The sequence below is a fragment of the Hyperolius riggenbachi genome, chromosome 9 (assembly GCF_040937935.1).
Source record: "Hyperolius riggenbachi isolate aHypRig1 chromosome 9, aHypRig1.pri, whole genome shotgun sequence".
NCBI lineage: Eukaryota > Metazoa > Chordata > Amphibia > Anura > Hyperoliidae > Hyperolius > Hyperolius riggenbachi.
The window spans coordinates 61,271,214-61,293,981 of NC_090654.1; the positions used below are offsets into that span (position 1 = coordinate 61,271,214).

Consider the following 22,768-nt stretch of genomic DNA (forward strand, 5'->3'; position numbering starts at 1 on the left):
GCAGGACTCTCACGCCGGCCATGACACATAGCCGGCGTAATGACACTATACACGAAAGTGGGAAGCATACCTGGCGACTTCAGACCAAAGTGGTCCGGTAACCGGAGGCAGGAGCAGGGAAGGAGCCAGGTGGATGCTGGGGGACCTTGCGGCCTATTGTAGCCTGGAGGAAGCACCAGGTAAGTGTAAATTTAGTTTGTAATCACCTGCTCAGGGTCCCTTTAACCTTTTCTCAAATAGACCATCAGGGGATTGACCAAGCATAAGAAGAGATGTCCAGCACATCAGCATTTGGAGCGATCTGGGTTAACTTGTATCACATGGCTGCACCAACACTGTGCCACCGCCAAAGCATAGTGTCCATATTCAATTGTAAAAAGAGAAAGGGCGGGAACCGATGCGTATATTACCATAAAACTTTATATTAGGCAGATGGAATAACCAGAGGAGGCCCCGATGGGAAGCGCTCCCCTGTACCTTACAGCTGTTTCACAACAAAAATTGTTTCATCATGGAGGGTGCAGGGAGGCCGGAGACCGTCAGGGGCGTTGGCATGGCTGATAATGTGATGAAACCCCTCCCTCAGTGTGAGTATAATCTTTATTGCTTTAAAAACTATCTAGATCCACTAACAATATTGCACCAGATAGGGCTCCCGGATTTGTCTGTGTTTTCTCCTCCCTCACCACTCTACAGCCCTGGTAAGTATTTTATTATTATTATTATTTTGTATTTATATAGCGCCAGCATCTTCCGTAGCGCTGTACATAGTCAAGTATTTGACTAAGGGTCAGAGTCGAGGAGTCGGAGCTATTTTGGGTACCTGGAGTCGGAGGTTTTATAAACTGAGTGTAACGATTGGTGTCAGCACACAGAGGATTTCTGATTATTGGTGATCTGCAGTATCACCAATAATGCAGAGTCTATACCCGATTATGTGTGATCTGCAGAATCCCCAATAATACCAAGATAGCTAACACAGGACACCTAAAGTGGTAAAGTGTTTGGTGCAACAGTAAGAAAAGTTATCTCCGAGGAGTGGGAGATACAGACTCTACTGCAGCCAGTGGACCCCTGAGGTGCAGGTGGCCACTGGCTGTACTTCAGCTGTCTTCCTGAGCGTAGGAGAGACAGACTGTACTGCAGCCAAGGATTCCCTGATGGATTGGGAATCAGACTGTACTGCAGCCAAGGATTCCCTGATGGATTGGGAATAAGACTGTACTGCAGCCAGTGGACTACTATGGAGTAGAGGCCCCTGGCTGAACTGCAGGAAGGACTTCCTGAGGAGCAGGAAGCCCTTGCAGCTAATTGACACCTGGAGGATTAGTGTCACGAGTAGTACAGTCAGACTGATCACTCAAGGGATGAGTGACAGCCAGAAGGGTCAGACAGGCCAGGTCGGCAACACACGAGCAGATAAGGTACAGAGACAGAAGACTGATTCGGTAACCAGGTACAGGCAAGGTTGGCAACTAGTAGACAGATGGGCAGAGGTACCGAATCAGAAAGCAAGAGAGAGGTCAACAGAGCCAGAGGTCATAACAAATATCAATAAGCACAATCCTAGTCTGAGGTGTCAGGTCCTTGGTCTCGACACCCAGGAACTAGTCTAAAGAACAACACTGTATTCTATACTAGGGTGTGAGGTCCTTGGTCTCGACACCCGGGAACTGGTCTAAAGTATAACACAGCAATGACACAGTAATCCTATACTTGGGTGTGAGGTCCTTGGTCTCAACACCCCGGAACTGGTCTAAAGTATAACACAGTAATGACACAGTAATCCTATACTTGGGTGTGAGGTCCTTGGTCTCAACACCCTGGAACTGATCTAAAGTATAACACAGTAATTTCAAGAGCGGAATCTGGCTAAGTGTGAATTCCCAGCTCCAACTGGTTCTAACACACTGTAGGATCTGACTGAGGTCTGAGTGCTCACACGTAAGTATTCGCAACGGCAGAAAACCAGCAACTGACAAGCAAGATCTATATATACTACAGCGCTCTGCAGCGCCACCCCCAGCCACTCAGCCAATCAGGAGTTCCGCTGGGATCAGCTAATCGTCCTGATCAGCTGATACCTCTCCTGCTGGCATAAAGGTCCTGTCTTCTGGCGCGCGCGCGTAGCTCTCCATCTGTGTGCACTAGAAGGCCCAGGCAAACCAGACACATGTTGCTGTGCGGAAACCGCGGTCTGAACGCGGAGACAGCCGCCCCGCCGCCAGACCGCGCGGCGACATCTCCGCTATTCATTACACTGAGGAGTCGGAGTTGGAAGATTTTTGTACCGACTCCTCAGCCCTGACAATGCCCTTTGTAAATGTTAGTCACATGACAACCTGGGATGGGGAGTGGGTGTTACGATGACAGTGCAAAATGGGCATGGCCATTATATGTGACGGTGTAACCCTAAGGCAGTGAGCCAGGGTTTCCTCCCGGTTTGCAGTGTGAAACTGGCCTGAAGGTAATTAGACAACATTCCTCATAAACACATAAGAAAGCAGTGTTTCCCCCATGATGTGGTGAAACAGGAGATTTGCATCATGGATGTGCAGATGATAAATCTGCAGAAACTGCGTGATGCTATCATGTCAATGTGGACCAAATTCTCAGAGGAATGCCATGAAGAATAAGGCAGTTAGAAAGGTAAATATGGGTCAAACACAGAGCTAGCAAGATGTACCTAATAAAGTATATATCAATTTTCCTGTCATGGTATTTCCTTTGGTTCATTTATTAGCATACCACTTAGTAATCACGAGCCCTCGAAATGCAAAATGCTGCAACAATAACCTCGAAGTAGCAAATGCAGCCACTACGACCATGAAATAAATGCAGCAACTATTACCTTCAACACATGAAATGCAACAACCGTTACCCCTGACACATGAAATACAGCAAACTTTACCTCCCACACAGAAAATGCAGCAAACTTTACCTCCCACACATGCAATGAAGCAAATGTTATCTCAGACATAAGAAATGCAGCAAACTTTACCTCCCACACATGCAATGTGGCAAACATTACCTTCAACAAATCAAATGCAGCAAACAATACTTACGATAAATGCAATGAAGCAAACGTTACTTTTGACACATGAAACGCAGCAAACAGGTGTTAAAATGCAGTAAACGTTACCTCCCACACATAGAATACAACAAACATGTGAAATGCAGCAAACAGTACCTCTGACACGTGTGAAATGCACATACATTATCCCACATATATGAAATGCACCACTGGGTGACACTGGGTGGAAGGAGGGCGACATGAGTGGAAGGAGAGTGACACTGGGGGGGGAGGTGTATGCGTCAGCCAGCCATGCTTTTTATGTGGGCAGGAGCATGGAGGTGGATCTGATGTTGGCAGAAGGCGAGGTCTGCAGGCCACACACAGTCTCGGGACGTTTGTCAGCTAAACTAGGATGTTGTCCAGGAAAAATTTCTGCCCGGGACGCCAGACCCTAAACCCAGGACGTATCCCATGTAAAGCGGGATGTCTGGTCACCATACATATTTATTTTTTCTTAAAGTGTACTTGAACTGAAGCTTAGTTACAAAATTACATGCTTACCAAAGAAGAAGATTCTGGATCCTAATAAGGCTTCCCTCACTGTCCGGTTTCCCGTCGCAGAGCACAGACCCTCCAAACATTACCGACAAGGCCTTGTTGGTAATCTGAATTGGGCCATATGCCTCTTAAAGCACGAGTCAACCCTACATCCATCCCAGTCACTCTGACAGCCTTCCAATCCAATTATTACCCCGATACCCCTCCATCTCTGCATGCAATGCAGTTGTGGTACCGCTGATGGACTGCCGCTGTGCATATGCTGCAGTTGTGGCTTGTGGTAATCACTGATGGACTGCCGCTGTGCATGTGCTGCAGTTGTGGCTTGTGGTGATCACTGATGGACTGCTGCTGTGCATGTGCTGCAGTTGTGGCTTGTGGTAATCACTGATGGACTGCCGCTGTGCATGTGCTGCAGTTGTGGCTTGCGGTAATCACTTATGGACTGCCGCTGTGCATGTGCTTCAGTCCTGGCTTGTGGTAATCACTGATGGATCGCCGCTGTGCAGTTGTGGCTTGTGGTAATCACGTATGGACTGCCGCTGTGCATGTGCTGCAGGTGTGGTTTGTGGTAATCACTGATGGACCGCCAGCTGTGCATGTGCTGCAGTTGTGGCTTCTGGTAATTACTGATGGACAATGCTGTGCATGTGCTGCAGTTGTGGCTTGCGGTAATCACTGATGGACTGCCACTGTGCATGTGCTGCAGTCCTGGCTTGTGGTAATCACTGATGGACTGCCGCTGTGCATGTGCTGCAGATGTGGCTTGTGGAAATCACTGATGGACTGCTGCTGTGCATGTGCTGCAGTTGTGGCTTGTGGTAATCAATGATGGACCATCGGTGTGCATGTGCTGCAGTTGTGGCTTGCGGTAATCACTTATGGACTGCCGCTGTGCATGTGCTTCAGTCCTGGCTTGTGGTAATCACTGATGGATCGCCGCTGTGCAGTTGTGGCTTGTGGTAATCACTGATGGACTGCCGCTGTGCATGTGCTGCAGTCCTGGCTTGCGGTAATCACTGATGGACCGCTTGTGGTGATCACTGATGGACCACCGCCGTGCATGTGCTGCAGATGTGGCTTGTGGTAATCACTGATGGACTGCTGCTGTGTATGTGCTGCAGTTGTAGCTTGTGGTGATCACTAATGGACTGCCGCTGTGCATGTGCTGCAGTCGTGGCTTGTGGTAATCACTGATGGACCGCCGCCGTGCATGTGCTGCAGGTGTGGCTTGTGGTGATCACTGATGGACCACCGCCGTGCATGTGCTGCAGTTGTGGCTTGTGGTGATCACTGATGGACCACCGCCGTGCATGTGCTGCAGGTGTAGCTTGTGGTGATCACTGATGGACCACCGCCGTGCATGTGCTGCAGTTGTGGCTTGTGGTAATCACTGATGGACCACCGCCGTGCATGTGCTGCAGGTGTGGCTTGTGGTAATCACTGATGGACCACAGCCATGCATGTGCTGCAGTTGTGGCTTGTGGTAATCACTGATGGACCACCGCCGTACATGTGCTGCAGGTGTGGCTTATGGTAATCACTGATGGACCACCGCCGTACATGTGCTGCAGTTGTGGTTTGTGTTAGTCACTGATGGACTGCTGCCGTGCATGTGCTGCAGTTGTAGCTTGTGGTGATCACTGATGGACTGCCGCTGTGCATGTGCTGCAGTTGTGGCTTGTGGTAATCACTGATGGACTGCCGCTGTGCATGTGCTGCAGTTGTGGCTTGTATTAGTCACTGATGGACTGCTGCTGTGCATGTGCTGCAGTTGTGGCTTGTGGTGATCACTGATGGACTGCCGCTGTGCATGTGCTGCAGTTGTGGCTTGCGGTAATTACTGATGGACTGCCGTTGTGCATGTGCTGCAGTTGTGGCTTGCGGTAATCACTTATGGACTGCCGCTGTGCATGTGTTTCAGTCCTGGCTTGTGGTAATCACTGATGGATCGCCGCTGTGCAGTTGTGGCTTGTGGTAATCACGTATGGATTGCCGCTGTGCATGTGCTGCAGGTGTGGTTTGTGGTAATCACTGATGGACCGCTAGCTGTGCATGTGCTGCAGTCCTGGCTTGTGGTAATCACTGATGGACTGCCACTGTGCATGTGCTGCAGATGTGGCTTGTGGTAATCACTGATGGACTGCCGCTGTGCATGTGCTGCAGATGTGGCTTGTGGAAATCACTGATGGACTGCTGCTGTGCATGTGCTGCAGTTGTGGCTTGTGGTAATCAATGATGGACCATCGCTGTGCATGTGCTGCAGTTGTGGCTTGCGGTAATCACTTATGGACTGCCGCTGTGCATGTGCTTCAGTCCTGGCTTGTGGTAATCACTGATGGATCGCCGCTGTGCAGTTGTGGCTTGTGGTAATCACTGATGGACTGGCGCTGTGCATGTGCTGCAGTTGTGGCTTGTGGTAATCACTGATGGACTGCCGCTGTGCATGTGCTGCAGTCCTGGCTTGCGGTAATCACTGATTGACCGCTTGTGGTGATCACTGATGGACCACCGCCGTGCATGTGCTGCAGATGTGGCTTGTGGTAATCACTGATGGACTGCTGCTGTGTATGTGCTGCAGTTGTAGCTTGTGGTGATCACTGATAGACTGCCGCTGTGCATGTGCTGCAGTCGTGGCTTGTGGTAATCACTGATGGACCGCCGCCGTGCATGTGCTGCAGGTGTGGCTTGTGGTGATCACTGATGGACCACCGCCGTGCATGTGCTGCAGTTGTGGCTTGTGGTGATCACTGATGGACCACCGCCGTGCATGTGCTGCAGGTGTGGCTTGTGGTGATCACTGATGGACCACCGCCGTGCATGTGCTGCAGTTGTGGCTTGTGGTAATCACTGATGGACCACCGCCGTGCATGTGCTGCAGGTGTGGCTTGTGGTAATCACTGATGGACCACAGCCATGCATGTGCTGCAGTTGTGGCTTATGGTAATCACTGGTGGACCACCGCCGTACATGTGCTGCAGTTGTGGCTTGTGTTGGTCACTGATGGACTGCTGCCATGCATGTGCTGCAGTTGTAGCTTGTGGTGATCACTGATGGACTGCCGCTGTGCATGTGCTGCAGTTGTGGCTTGTGGTAATCACTGATGGACTGCCGCTGTGCATGTGCTGCAGTTGTGGCTTGTGTTAGTCACTGATGGACTGCCGCTGTGCATGTGCTGCAGTTGTGGCTTGTGGTGATCACTGATGGACTGCCGCTGTGCATGTGCTGCAGTTGTGGCTTGCGGTAATCACTGATGGACTGCCGCTGTGCATGTGCTGCAGTTGTGGCTTGCGGTAATCACTTATGGACTGCCGCTGTGCATGTGTTTCAGTCCTGGCTTGTGGTAATCACTGATGGATCGCCGCTGTGCAGTTGTGGCTTGTGGTAATCACGTATGGACTGCCGCTGTGCATGTGCTGCAGGTGTGGTTTGTGGTAATCACTGATGGACCGCCAGCTGTGCATGTGCTGCAGTTGTGGCTTCTGGTAATTACTAATGGACAATGCTGTGCATGTGCTGCAGTTGTGGCTTGCGGTAATCACTGATGGACTGCCACTGTGCATGTGCTGCAGTCCTGGCTTGTGGTAATCACTGATGGACTGCCACTGTGCATGTGCTGCAGATGTGGCTTGTGGTAATCACTGATGGACTGCCGCTGTGCATGTGCTGCAGATGTGGCTTGTGGAAATCACTGATGGACTGCTGCTGTGCATGTGCTGCAGTTGTGGCTTGTGGTAATCAATGATGGACCATCGGTGTGCATGTGCTGCAGTTGTGGCTTGCGGTAATCACTTATGGACTGCCGCTGTGCATGTGCTTCAGTCCTGGCTTGTGGTAATCACTGATGGATCGCCGCTGTGCAGTTGTGGCTTGTGGTAATCACTGATGGACTGCCGCTGTGCATGTGCTGCAGTCCTGGCTTGCGGTAATCACTGATGGACCGCTTGTGGTGATCACTGATGGACCACCGCCGTGCATGTGCTGCAGATGTGGCTTGTGGTAATCACTGATGGACTGCTGCTGTGTATGTGCTGCAGTTGTAGCTTGTGGTGATCACTGATGGACTGCCACTGTGCATGTGCTGCAGTCGTGGCTTGTGGTAATCACTGATGGACCGCCGCCGTGCATGTGCTGCAGGTGTGGCTTGTGGTAATCACTGATGGACTGCTGCTGTGCATGTGCTGCAGTTGTGGCTTGTGTTAATCACTGATGGACTGCTGTGCATATGCTGCAGTTGTGGCTTGTGGTAATCACTGATGGACTGCTGCTGTGCATGTGCTGCAGGTGTGGCTTGTGGTAATCACTGATGGAGTGGTTCTGTGCATGTGCTGCAGGTGTGGCTTGTGGTAATCACTGATGGACTGGTGCTGTGCATGTGCTGCAGTTGTGGCTTGTGGTAATCACTGATGGACTGGTGCTGTGCATGTGCTGCAGTTGTGGCTTGTGGTAATCACTGATGGACTGCTGCTGTGTATGTGCTGCAGTTGTAGCTTGTGGTGATCACTGATGGACTGCCGCTGTGCATGTGCTGCAGTCGTGGCTTGTGGTAATCACTGATGGACCGCCGCCGTGCATGTGCTGCAGGTGTGGCTTGTGGTAATCACTGATGGACTGCTGCTGTGCATGTGCTGCAGTTGTGGCTTGTGGTAATCACTGATGGACTGCTGTGCATATGCTGCAGTTGTGGCTTGTGGTAATCACTGATGGACTGCTGTGCATATGCTGCAGTTGTGGCTTGTGGTAATCACTGATGGACTGCTGCTGTGCATGTGCTGCAGGTGTGGCTTGTGGTAATCACTGATGGAGTGGTTCTGTGCATGTGCTGCAGGTGTGGCTTGTGGTAATCACTGATGGACTGGTGCTGTGCATGTGCTGCAGTTGTGGCTTGTGGTAATCACTGATGGACTGCTGTTGTGCATGTGCTGCAGTTGTGGCTTGCGGCCATCACTGATGGACTGCTGCCGTGCATGTGCTGCAGGTGTGGCTTGTGGCAATCACTGATGGACCGCCGCTGTGCATGTGATGCAGGTGTGGCTTGTGGCAATCACTGATGGACCGCCGCTGTGCATGTGCTGCAGTTGTGGCTTGTGGTAATTACTGATGGGCTGCTGCTGTGCATGTGCTTCATGTGTGGCTTGTGGTAATTACTGATGGGCTGCTGCTGTGCATGTGCTTCAGGTGTGGCTTGTCGTAATTACTGATGGGTGGCCGCTGTGCATGTGCTGCAGGTGTGGCTTGTGGTGATCACTGATGGACCGCTGCTGGGTATGTGCTGCAATTGTGGCTTGTGGTAATCACTGATGGACCGTGCTGTGCATGTGCTGCAGTTGTGGCTTGTAGTAATCACTGATGGACCGTGCTGTGTATGTGCTGCAGTTGTAGCTTATGGCAATCACTGATTGGCTGCTGTACATGTGCTGCAATTGAGGCTTGCATCTGTAGTTAGATTCTACTTTGTTGGATCATTTTCAATTTGTCATTCTTGAAGTAGCTCGCAAGCTGAAAAGTGTGGCCCCCTATAACCTATATAGTCACCGAGACCTATTCACCAGTTGACACTGAAGGCAATCCATTCTGTGTGGTCTCTCTGAATCATACAGAGGGTGATCCGTCCACTGGCTGTACAGGGCAGTTTGAGAAATGACTTTTCTTTTTGTTGTACTTCACTAAACTGCACTACTACTACTTCCCTATATCAGTAATAATTATCCCCAATAGTCATAGAACTTTTTGCTTGTGTTAAGATACAGAAAACAAGTCTCAAACAATCATGAAAAGTGGAAAAATTGATGAACAGATGGAAAAGTGAGCACTAGAAAGCAGAACGATTTGTAAAACAATAAATGATGATGTCATTCTCTACTTTATTCAAAATAGACCCAGTGCTCACTAGTGGGGGGGATGAAACATTATTGTCTACAGTGTTGTCAGATGTAAAACTTGTTTCAGAGCAGAAGAATGTCATTATATGAGGGAGGTGACATATATCAAGGTCCCTTATCAATGGACACCTCCGCCTGACATTGCACAGTGTTTATCTCCCGAGTCCCCAAAAATAATATTTCTGTGATTTATCAAGACGTCGGGTGCACACTGCTGAAATTTCAATTACAAGCTGAGTCAACAATCCATGTTTATCCAGTCTGGCAGGTTACTGTACAAACGCTGCCAGGACGTTGCTTATCACCACCATCGGGTACCATGCTGGGTGACCGCAAGCTGCTGACAAGGACCAGACTCTGCGCTAAACTTATGAGGGCATCTGTCACCTCCGAAACTTTATAAAGTCACAGCAAGAGATGGAAGTGTGAAAGTTCTCTCTCTCTCTCTCTCTCTCTCTCTCTATATATATATATATATCTGCTACTGTTATTATCACCAGGAAACCAATGCCTGCCTGCCTGTGCTGGATTGGACAGTGGCGGTGGGAAAGAAAGGAGCTTGCTCAGTGGGCACACAGTGGGGTGGGGGGGGGAGGTCACACTGGGTGTAGGTAGTAGGTGACTGGGGTTGTGGCCACCACACTTAGGAAGAGCACACAGAATGTGTGGGGGGGGCTTGTAGAATGGTACAAGATATATGGAAAGAGGCGCCGAGGAATGATAAAATACGTTAAATACAAATTAAAAAAGGGGGTGAGGTGGCTTACCTCAATGAAGACAACTTCACGTATTGAATGAATTTTTATTGCACTGGCAACGCGTTTCGTGGGTGCATACCCACTTTCTCAGGCTAAATAACAGTGCCTAACAGAGCTTATAGCCGCAAGTAAGGCGCCCTTGTAGGATGGTGCTCAATGGGGTGGTGGGAAGTAGAGGTGAGTAGGGTGGGAGTAGGTCACACTGGGTGTGTATAGTAGGTGAATGGGGTTGTGGCCAGCCCACTTGGGTAGAGCCTATTAAGCGCGCGTGTGTGTGTTTGGGGGGGGGGGGGTGTTGTGTAGAGGAGAGAGCTGAGTGGGAACATAATGGGGGATGGGAATGGGAGATGAGTACAGTGAAAGGAGCTCACAATGAATGTGGGTAAGAGAGAGGTGAGTGGGTTGCAATTGAGCACGCAGAGTGGAGGTGGGCAGCAGGAGTGTTCAGTGGGCACATAGTTAAGGGAGGGAAGGAGAGGTTAGTAGGGTGAAAGGAGCTCACACTGGGTGTGGTTAGGAGGTGACTGGGGATATGGGGAGTACACATGCTGAAAGTGTGGTTGGGTAGAGCACACACAGTGGATGTGGGCAGGAGAGGACTGAGTGGGCATGCAGTGGGGAGTGGGAAGGGGAGGTGAGTAGAGTGAGGAGGAACTAACACTCTACCAAGAGGTAAGTGGGGTTGCAGTGAGCCCACATTGTGGTAAGTGAGGTTGGATAAAGCACAGAGTGGGAGCGAGTGAGAGGGCACTGTGTTCAGTCAGCACGCAGTGGGGGGAGCAGCTAAATATTAAACCCGTTCCCTGGGCTACTCTGCATGTGGGTGGGGAGAGGGAGAAGAGAGCCCCCAGAGCCCCCCTCCCTATTTGCAGGGGCTGTTCAACCCCCTGGAAAGTGGGGATGGTTCAGACATAAAAATGGGGCTGGAGTGAGTTCATATGGGGGGAGGAGTGTAGGGGAGTTTTGTGTGCTGTGGTGAGGTTGAGCCGGAGAGGTGAGTGAAATTAGTGTGAGCTCACAGTAAGGGTGGGTAAGAGAGGCAAGAGAGTAAGAGAAGGGTGGGTAAGAGAATGTAGTGCAAGTATAGCGGCTACAATGCATTGCCGAAAAAATTTAGAGTGCCACATCATCTAGGCTGAGTACATTGTACACCTTACTTTGCCCGTTGGAAGTCACATCATCATCTCTTCTCCCCCCTCCACAGCGACAGAATGTGTCTCGAGTTTGTAGCCCAGCATCAAGTCTCTACGGTATTCGAGCTCGGTGTTGGTAGGAGAAGTGCGCAGGGTTGTGTTGAGCACGCAGTAGGGGTGAGTAGAAGTGAGCAGGGTTAGGCTGAGCAGACAGTAGAGGTGGGTAGGAGAACTAAGCAGGGTTGTGTGGAGCACACTGTAGGGGTAGGTAGAAAAAGTGAGCAGGGTTGGGTTGAATACGCAGTAGAGGTGGGTAGGAGAAGTGAGAAGGGTTGGGTTGAGTACGCAGTAGAGGTGGGTAGAAGAAGTGAGAAGGGTTGGGTTGAGTATGCAGTAAAGGTGGGTTGGAGAAGTGAGAAGGGTTGGGTTGAGTACGCAGTAGAGGTGGGTAGGAGAAGTGAGAAGGGTTGGGTTGAGTACGCAGTAGAGGTGAGTAGTAGAAGTGAGAAGGGTTGTGTTGAGTACGCAGTAGAGGTGGGTAGAAGTGAGAAGGGTTGGGTTGAGTACGCAGTAGAGGTGGGTAGTAGAAGTAAGAAGGGTTGGGTTGAGTATGCAGTAGAGGTGGGTTGGAGAAGTGAGAAGGGTTGGGTTGAGTACGCAGTAGAGGTGGGTAGGAGAAGTGAGAAGGGTTGGGTTGAGTACGCAGTAAGGGGGTAGGAGAAATGAGTAGGGTTGGGTTGAGCAGTCAGTAGGGGTAGGTAGGAGAAGTGAGCAGGGTTGGGTTGAGTACGCAGTAGAGTTTGGTAGAAGTGAGCAGTTTTCGGTTGAGCACACTGTAGGTGGGTAGCAGAAATCAGTAGGGTTGGGTTGAGCCGTCAGTAGGGCTAGGTAGGAGAAGTGAGCAGGGTTGGGTTGAGTACACATTAGGGATGGGTAGGAGAAGTGAGCAGGGTTGGGTTGAGCACACTGTAGGGGTGGGTAGGAGAAGTGAGCAGGGTTGGGTTGAGCACATCATAGGGGTGGGTAGGAGAAGTGAGCAGGGTTGTGCTGAGCACACTGTTGGGGTGGGTAGAAGTGAGCAGAGTTGGGTTTAGCAGTCCGCAGGAGTATGGAGGGGGAGTGAGCAGGGTTGGGTTGAGCAGTCAGTAGTGATAGGTAGGAGAAGTGAGCAGGGTTGGGTTGAGCAGTCAGCAGGGGTAGGTAGGAGAAGTAAGCAGGGTTAGGTTGAGCACACTGTAGGGGTGGATAGGAGAAGTGAGCAGGGTTGGGTTGAGCAGTCAGTAGGGGCAGGCAGGAGAAGTGAGCAGGGTTAGGTTGAACACACAGTAGGGGTGGGTAGGAGAAGTGAGCAGTGTTGGGTTGAACACACTGTAGGGGTGGGTAGAAGTGAGCAGAGTTGGGTTTAGCAGTCCGCAGGAGTATGGAGGGGGAGTGAGCAGGGTTGGGTTGAGCAGTCAGTAGTGATAGGTAGGAGAAGTGAGCAGGGTTGGGTTGAGCAGTCAGCAGGGGTAGGTAGGAGAAGTAAGCAGGGTTAGGTTGAGCACACTGTAGGGGTGGATAGGAGAAGTGAGCAGGGTTGGGTTGAGCAGTCAGTAGGGGCAGGCAGGAGAAGTGAGCAGGGTTAGGTTGAACACACAGTAGGAGTGGGCAGGAGAAGTGAGCAGTGTTGGGTTGAGCACACTGTAGGGGTGGATAGGAGAAGTGAGCAGGGTTGGGTTGAGCAGTCAGTAGGGGTAGGCAGGAGAAGTGAGCAGGGTTAGGTTGAACACACAGTAGGGGTGGGTAGGAGAAGTGAGCAGTGTTGGGTTGAGCACACTGTAGGGGTGGGTAGAAGTGAGCAGGGTTGGGTTGAGCAGTCAGCAGGGGTAGGTAGGAGAAGTGAGCAGGGCTAGGTTGAGCAGTCAGTAGTGATAGGTAGGAGAAGTGAGCAGGGTTGAGTTGAGCACACTGTAGGGGTGGGTAGAAGTGAGCAGGGTTGGGTTGAGCACACAGTAGGGGTAGGTAGGAGAAGTGAGCAGGGTTGGGTTGAGCAGTCAGTAGCGATAGCTAGGAGAAGTGAGCAGGGTTGGGTTGAGCAGTCAGTAGTGATAGCTAGGAGAAGTGAGCAGGGTTGGGTTGAGCACACTGTAGCAGTGGGGGGGGGGGGGGAGAAGTGAGCAAGGTTGGGATGAGCAGTCAGCAGGGGTAGGTAGAAGTGAGCAGGGTTAGGTTGAGCACACTGTAGGGGTAGGTGGGAGAAGTGAGCAGGGTTAGGTTGAGCACACTGTAGGGGTAGGTAGGAGAAGCGAGCAGGGTTAGGTTGAGCACACTGTAGGGGTAGGTGGGAGAAGCGAGCAGGGTTAGGTTGAGCACACTGTAGGGGTGGGTAGGAGAAGAGGGCAGGGTTGGTTTGAACAGTCAGTAGGGGTAGGTAGGAGAAGTGAGCAGTGTTGGGTTGAGCACACAGTAGAGGTGGGTAAGATGTGAGCAATGAGTGAGAAAGTACACATTGGTAGAAGGCTTGCATTTATACACAGCTCCCCCTCCACTCTGCCTGTGGGACATTTTCTCATTATAGTTTCCAGACAGTCAGCAATTGCATATCATAGACTGAAGCAGTCTGTGTACTGGAGGAAGCTGGAGCAGAGTGTGGATGGAGTGTGCTATCATCAGTGCTAGGAGAGGAGCTCAGAGACTGAATTGTGTGTGCTGCTTGATAGAAGTATCTGTTGCTGGATTATGAGTGTTTATATTTGAATTGCCCTTTCTGTAATGCAGGATGTGAGTCCTGTATCTGCCTGCCTCTCTCTCATGGTGTGTAATGCAAAGTGTGTATCTCTGGTATCTGCTAGCAGAGCAATTACAGATTATTATTTTTTTCCAATAAAAAAAAGATTGACCCCCAAACTCTCAAATAACCCCTCACACTCACCTAAGCTGAGAGCCACCCACACCAGGCAGACAGAGCCTCACCTCTCTCCATACATTCAAGAGCCTGCCAGACCACACCCACCGGCTCCCAAAAACCCTCCTAAGCGGCTTCCCAAGATGCTCCAATGCCTCCCACAATCCTCTGCAATGTTGCCCCACCCCTCTTCAATGAACGAGTTATCTAACCACGCCCCTCCCCTGCAGGGAGAAGCAAGAGGATGGCAGCAGACTCCAGGCCACACCTCCAGAAGACTATTCAGACCGGAAGTTCTTGCATGTTATGAGACAGGCTCCTTCGATGTTAGTGAGTATGTGGAGAGAGGAGTTAGGGAGAAATTTGGGGAGCTATGACTCAGGGTTCTTTTTGTTTGTTTTTTATCTAAAAACAGATATTGGGGGCATAAGGAAATGGTCCTGAAATAATTTCCTGGCGTTTCCTTGTCAGGTTTTCTATACAGAGGTAGATCTTGCAGATTCAATCACTTTGATAAATGTTATGGTAAATCTGTCACTAATACCACAGGTTGATTATCAGGTCCTTAATGCCTGGTACACACTATAAGATTTTTTGGCAGATTTACTGTCAGATTGATTATTTTCAACATGTCCAATCTGATTTGTGATTGATTTACAGCTGTTTTCCGTTCACTTCTACCAGAAATCGATAAGAAATCAGATCGGGTATATTGGAAATAATCGATCTGACACAGTGGCTAGCTAAGAAGCTGTGGTCCCCAGTGCAAGTTTTACATTGGGGCTCCCAAAGCACTTTATACAAAACAATTGATGTGACGCACCAAAACCTGCCAATGGCAACTACAGAGGTGCAAGAAGAGGATGGGAAACAGTTTTTAATGATCACTACTATTCAAAGCATCTATAAAAGTGAATATTATCAGCACAGGACCAAAAAAGAGCGAATACTGTGGTCGAGGGATGGCCCCTCGGGTCCCCTCTGGCCCAAGGGCCCTGATGTGGTCGCAACCTATGCACCCCCTATTGCTATGCCACTGACAGTAAATCTACCAGAAAATCTCATAGTGTGTACCTAGCATTATGCAGTTTATGGAACAGTTAAAAGGTATCAGAAAAGTGGGAGGATTAATGTTTGCTCAATTTTTTTTTGTAGTTATAATCCTAACTAGATTGAATGCACTGTCTGGTACATCTCTATAATTTTCTTATTGATAATTTATTTACTCAAGGGTCTTTGATAACATGGATGGCTGTTTTTTAAAAGGGGCCTATTTATAAAAGAGCAGTAATTTGTAGGTACCGGTATTCACTTTTTCCCACATTACAGCATATCACAAAAGGAGAGGTTTTTTTTTTTATCAACGTCTAATGCCTTTTTCTATGTGTTTTATGTGCAGAAATGATTATTGTGTAGCTGCCAGTCATAATTAGCTGCATGATACAACGGTGGCTTGGCTGATCAGTTGTGGCCTGTTCACACCAAAGGCTGCCCAAAATAGTCCTTACTGTTCTTTTTGCTGCCGTTTACACCTCCTGCTGCTCGTCCCTGTAGATCTCTGTGCAGACACGAATTGACAAAATAGTCGTAACTGTAGATTCTTGTTAAAGGGGAAAGATTACTTTTCAATAATAGTCTAAAGCCTCATACACATCTGTGCAGACTGTCACCTGCAGAGATCAGGATTCATGTGGCGACAGTTTTGGTCCGTGTGCTGTTCAGGCACTTCCTTAGTCTGTGGCTGTCTGATGCATGCTGTTGCTTGGAGGGGATGACATATGGCACATAGTGGTATGGGATGGTTAGGAGGAGAACAATGGGCTCAGTGTGCTATCGACTGAGAAAATCTGGCACTCCAAATCTCTTGGTGATGCATCAGGGCTGCCATACGCACTAGTTTCTCGGCAGGGGTTGCCCCGCCTCGCCACCTTTGCCAAAAACCACCTAACATGAGTACGAAACCTAACCTTAAAGTGTACCTGTAGCGGAAAAAGTGGCCCTATTGTGTATTTACCTTGGGAGGGGGAAGCCTTCTCATCCTCCTCCGCACCCTGTTCCAGCACTGGGACCCTGAAAAAGGGCTTGTCGTTGTCTTGCTCATCATTCTTTGGAAAAAACAGGCCGAATCAGGTCCACGCTACTGCGCAGTCGCTAGCCGTATGCACCTGCACAGTAGCATGGACCTGATTGGGCTCTGCTATTTCTGCCAAAGCCTTAGCAGGACAGTGCTAGTGCACTTGTGCAGGGAGGCTGCTTTTCGGGGGTTCCAGCGCTGGAACGGGCTGATGTACGAGGACAGGATAAGCCTCTTTAGGATCCAGAAGCTTCCCCCTTCTGAGGTAAATACCTAATTGTTGGCTTTGCAAACCTCCAGGGTTTGCTTTAATGCTGGGTACACATGATATGACTTTCCGTGCGATAAATGCATCCGATTGATAAAATCCCTCATGTCCGGTATTACTCCCGATCGATTCTGCGCTCAATTTCTCATAGAAGTGAATGGAAAAAGATAAGAAAAACGAGCGAAGATAAGAGAATCGAGCGCAGAATCAAGTGCAGAATCGAGCAGAAAAACGATTGGGCCGGAAAATCGTACCTTGTGTACCTAGCATAACACTTATCTATGACCAGAATTATTACACAGTTACTTGCTCCAATACTTCAAGATAGGCTATCCTTGAAGAGGGCTGTAAAAACAGCGTAGGAGATTTGGGCGCAACTGGCGCCACCATAGGCCGTAATAGGAATTACAGCTATAGCGGTGCTGAGTGAGTAATTTGTGCGCCGTCAAAAGCACAATCAAAAGACTGTGCACAAATTACTCCAAAAGCACTGTAATTTCGGCCGCCAGCAATAGCTGGAAGCTGAATTACATCTTTCCCCTGAGTCCACGGTGGCCTGGAGGGGGAATAGTAATTAACGCCGCCGGGGCTTGTGCAGGAGCAGGGTGAGACATTTATCGGCATTTACCCTGCGCCCAAATCTCCCGGCGGCTGTATAATAGGTACGCATCCTTGATATTTGCATCAGGCATTTGAGTCATTTGCAGGTCAGGTTTGGATAGCCCAAAATTGTGTCTCAGTTAAGGGTCGGTTTGCAGGCTGAAGGTACTGCAGGTTGAATCAAGGTGCCGCTAGCGATTATATATGCTGTGAATGTGCCTTTGCTGATTTTAATGCTGCCATGGTTGGCTGATCTCTCCTTGCTTTGAGATTGAGCTCCACACATCGTATTGGAGACATGCCAGCAGCCAAAATAAAGAGATAAGTGGCGTTTGATCATGATTTACCAGGAACTGGAACTCATTTAGCCCTGTGCATACTCATTTCAATAGGAGTGAGCTGTACCTTCCTATTAACATCTGATTAGGTTTGACTGGACAGGAGCCAGAGGAGGTTCTGGGCATTCTTTCTCGACTTGGGAGGAGGAGACACAAGTGAGGATGAGACCTATGGCAGCGCTGCGAGGAATAACAGAGCACATCCATTAACTCACAGATATATATATATATATATATATATATATATATATATATATATATACCCTCTTTCCCTGAAATTAAGACATCCCCTGAAAGTAAGCCCTAGTAGGAATTTTGAGCATACTCGAAATATAAGCCCTACCCTGAAAGTAAGCCCTAGCGGCAGTAAGGGGAAAAATATGGAAACTTTTGTTATTGCTGGAGCCCATAGTCTTGCGGGCAAGTAGACACCAGACACAGGAAGACAGGGGGTAGAGGAGGACACAGGTACAGAGGGGACACTTAGGCAGGGAACACACTTGTCTTTCAGTTCTCTGCGTGCATTTTTCTGCATACTTTTTCTGCAGACCAAGTGTGTTTCCATGCAGGAAAACGCGCATGTTTTTTCACAGCAGCTGATGTAATTGATAGAGAAAACTGACAAAATGTGCAGAGTCATCATGCAGAATGTCAACATATTAAGTCTGAACTAGCCCATTGATTAACATCAGTTCTCAGTTTTTCTGTGAAGAAAACGCGCACAAAAACAGTCAAGTGTGTTCCCTGCCTGAAGGGGAAAAAAGTGGCACAGAAGAGGTGGATCCAGCAGAGGAAAAGGTGTCACAGTGGGTGAGGTCAGGAGGACACACAGCACAGGAACTTTTGTGTTCATAGACATATAAGACATCCCCTGAAAATAAGCCCTAGCACATCTTTTGGTGCAACAATTAATATAAGACACTGTCTTATTTTCAGGGATAGACGGTATATATATATATATATATATATATATATATATATCGTTAGAATAGTAAAGCCATACACACATAACCGGTAATTTTCTCCTTCAGATTTGAACACCTTGATCAGATCTGCAAGAAATCTATAGCAAGAGGAGCTGCTTCAATTGTAATTTCAATTGATTTGCAGCAAAAATCGAAATCATGATCTGACTATTATTATTGTTATTTAGTATTTATATAGTGCCAACATCTTTTGCAGCGCTGTACAAAGTATAGTCTTGTCACTTAACTGTCCCTCAAAGGAGATCACAATCTAATCCTTACCATAGACTCTTATAGAAGACAAAAGGACACAGGGAGAACGGGAGCCCGATGTGGTGTATTATCACTACAACACCAGAAGATGTGAAGGATAGAGAGATATACTCACAAAATTAAGTCGCTGTGACAGCAACCAATCAACCAGCATGTGAGGAAGTACCGTCCTCACTTGGCCTTGTTTCCAGTAGAAGGGTAGGTCGGAGCTCCTGATAACAAAGGTGGCACACTTGGAGAGTTCCACTATACAGTGGTGAAGGTAACTGTGAAAGGATAGAAGGCGCCCGTAGAAATATGGCTATGTTTCTTATAGTGTAGGAATCATTTATAATAGTAGAAGATAATGATGTTCCTACCTTATGGGAGTCAGACTCACATGCAAGGTAACGGTAAAAAGCTTCTCAATTTTTATTAGGGCACAATCGACAACGCGTTTCACGGGCCACAGCCGCTTCCTCAGGTCTATAGGAGTGCCTGGGTAGAAATGTCATGATCCTGAATTCAGAGGCAAGGCAAATCAGATGACCTGATTTGACTTTACTTTAAACAGTCTCTAGAACTTTATTTGGCAGATCTGTGGATGTTTTTCTTATTCAGCCATTATTGGACATTAAAGCTACATATATATGACAAGTGCTCTTGCCTGCAGGGATCCGGGCGAGTGCTGTACAGACATGTCACTAGCCCAGTGGCCACCAATTAGTTTATTGCTGTGGAGGGGTAGGAGGAATGACTCACAGCGCACAAAGAATCAGCTTCTGGTTGGCCGGGTGAACAATGTGCTCGGTGGTCAGTCCGGCATCAGATGTTGGGGCTCCGATGCACGCGCTAGATTCTTGGCCAAGTTTAATCCAGCGTGTGTACAGCGCTGCAGAGGGGCAAATTGTCACTAACATTTCTTTATCTTGCATTAACAGGAGGCCAGGAGGAACGGAGGACCTAAAGGCGGCTTCAGTCAACAGCACCTGGCTGGAGAAGAAGAGGATCGTGGCTGGAGCGAAGGGGCGAGGAGCGTGGCGGCAGGATTGGTAGGAGCTTCACTGTGCGCTCTGCACCTCTGGCACCAATGTTTGCTGTATATTCAGACAATAAGACGCCATAAGAAAAAGTGTGCCTTATATGCCGAAAAATACAGTATATCAGAAACTTACTATATCAGAAATTGCCCTAGAAATGGCCCAGCATGCCCTGGTACATTCTGTGCTGCAAAGGAGCAACTCTGTCCTCCCATTGTAGGTACAGTACAAGCATTTGCACATCTGGTTGACTACAAGGTTAAATATACCTTAGGGCTGCATAACCAGGCAGGAAAAATTGCTGGTACAGTATCCAGGGCTCTTTAAAAATTCCATCCGTCAATGAATAGAGGCAGCCACTCACTTCCTGTGATTGGCTCCAATACCTCCTTGGGCGGGGCTTGCAGCACCAGCCTAAGGAGAGCAGTAGACAATAGGTTTCACACTGACATGCGACGCTTGCACCGCCCACTTTTTACTATATCCAGTCAGCATCACGTAGGGGACAAAAACGTTTACTATAACAGAAGTTTTATTATATACAGGTTTATTATACAGTACCTGGTGTTGCTATACTGTATTGGGAAAAATAAGCAATTTTGTTAATTACATAATTTCCAGTACAGTCTCTATGTAAATGATCACGGTGGGTCTATTTTAAAAGGAATAATTTCTCGTGACTAATATCAGTGATTGTGCTTTAGGGAAACTTTCTGAAAACAATTTTTTTCTTATTTTTATAAAGAAACATTCCTCCCACACTTCCCTCAGAAGTCACATTTATTAGCGTCCCCTGTGCTTATCATATAGTTTTAATTGAAGATTTCTAGGATTGTTTGGTAAGATGTGATATCAGATCCACCCCTGTTGTTTACCGCAGTGGGCGGAGACAGATGGCCGTGTAACATCATTTCTATATGTGAGCCAGCGGGGGAAACTCGACTGTTTTTAGTGTCTGGAAGTTGTGGGGACATTTGTAGGCGAAAAAGCGGAAAGTTGTGGTGTAATTACACTTTATGTCTGTCTGAGTGCAGCACTATAATTGGCACCCCCTCCCAGCATCTGCTACCTCCTGTGACTAGGAACATCAGCGGTAGGGTGGGTGACACAGAGAAGAGTCGGAACAAATAACCGATCCAGTCCGAACTCAACCCTGGTAGCGGGAGCACTTCTCCAACACTTAGCTTTTATTCATAATGCTGTGCTACAGCATACTAGTCCAGCACAATGTCCTTTGTTGTGAGAAACGTTGTGCTGGACTAGTATGCAGTATCACCAAGTTATGAATAAAAGAAGACGTTTGTAGATTGCTCTAACTACAACAATTAAGTCCTGCCTGTATCTGTTATATGTTGCAAGCTCGTTTGGAGGTTTGATGGACCTCCACCTTGGTCTGTAACTCTCCATTTAAATTGTCTCACATCTGAGGCCTGTGGATCCACCTTGAATTTGTCTTTTTTTATATAGTAGAGTTGGTAGCACAGAAAAGGGGCACACGCAGGACTGTGGATTCGGTACAAAATCATCTGACTCCTTAGTTACGGAAACCTCTGACTCCTGGTTTCCAAAATTGCTCTGACTCCTCGACTCCAACACATGTCCAACTTTTTTCGACCGACTTGTCATTTGAACGACACGTTAGACGTGTGTACGCACTGTCGAGCGACTGATAACAGCCAGTTTGCCCAAACCACTGTGCGGATCCATTGGACCAACTATCGTTCAAACGACTGTTAGGTCCGTAAATGTGTACAAACGACTTCTAGTCGTTTGTCCAACTAATAGGCGTTCAAACATAGACGTTTGATCTAGTCCATTGTTCTATCCAGTCCATTGTCCATTATCAAGTTGGTAAATGACATGTAAATTAGCATATCAGCCGCTTTGTTGGTCAGTGTGTACAGGACGTCTGAACGACTTATTTGCACTTCAAGTCGTTCAAACGACCAGTTTAAACGACAATCAGGCATAAAGTTGGACGTGTGTACGCACCTTTAGTCTAATACTTACCAGAGCTATGGAGTTTGTACAAAAAAAAATAACCTGACTCCATCTCCTCAGTATATGAAACCACCTACCGTATTTCAGGTACCCAAAAATTGCTTCAGCTCGGACTCCACAGCCCTGGACACGCGGTGGGTTTGGTAGCCAAAAGAGGGCACAATGGAGCTGGTTGCATAGAGAGGGGAGAACACGTTGCCTGTGCAGAACAGTAGGGTGACAAACAATGACAGTACTAGCATAAAAGCGTAAATAAACACTGTAGGCTTACTAGTGGTAGCATTGAAGGGGGAACACGGTACCAATGCACTGCATGTTTTGATACCTGACTCTCATGGCCAACATTCTCTTTTTAAACAATTTGTGCTACATTAGTTCATCTTCGGGATTGGACCTTTACTCCACGTGTGCAACCTAAAAACTGAAGTTTTCCTTGACTTCACTTTTACAGACAGCAATGGAAAGATTAAGCGTCAGTGTTTACTGTATGGAGAGCTGCATTGGCAGAGCTCTCCTGCAGTCTATTCACAGTTGAGGAAAAGACCTAATTAGACACATTGATCTGCCTAAACAAACACAAGAACTCAGAGAAGTGAATTTCTTCAGCATCTATATGTGGATTAAAGACTTTTCATTGTGTGCTGTACAAGAGTTTAGTTTGCTCTAAGTGCCCTTTTCCACTAGAGCGATTGCGATTGCTGAATCGCAAAATCGCAAATCGCTAGTGATTTTTAAATCGCTAGGGTTGTTACTTTATCATAGAAATCACGAGAAGTATTTTCCACTACAGTGATTCGATTTGGAAATCGCTAATCGCAATCGCTTGCTGGAGCGATTTTTACAATGATAATGCAATGCAAATGAAAATCGCAATCGCATAACAGAATTAATGAAAAATCGCAATCGCAATCACTGGCGTTTGTGATTGTGATTGCTAGTGGAAAAGGGCCCTAACAAACACCGGAGTTCAGCTATCATATAGCCCAATGCCATATTGAC

At 48.1% G+C, this 22,768-nt stretch overlaps 1 protein-coding gene across 1 annotated transcript in view; it reads left to right on the top strand.

Annotated features, from left to right (window-relative positions):
- Positions 1-19,669: 19,669 nt before the first annotated feature.
- The window catches only part of LOC137532421 (dystroglycan 1-like), a 169,961-nt gene continuing 166,862 nt past the window's right edge, over positions 19,670-22,768 (top strand). The window contains exon 1 of the mRNA XM_068252899.1: positions 19,670-19,780. The gene's annotated coding sequence lies outside the window, so the exon portion shown is untranslated. The remainder of the gene's footprint in view (positions 19,781-22,768) is intronic.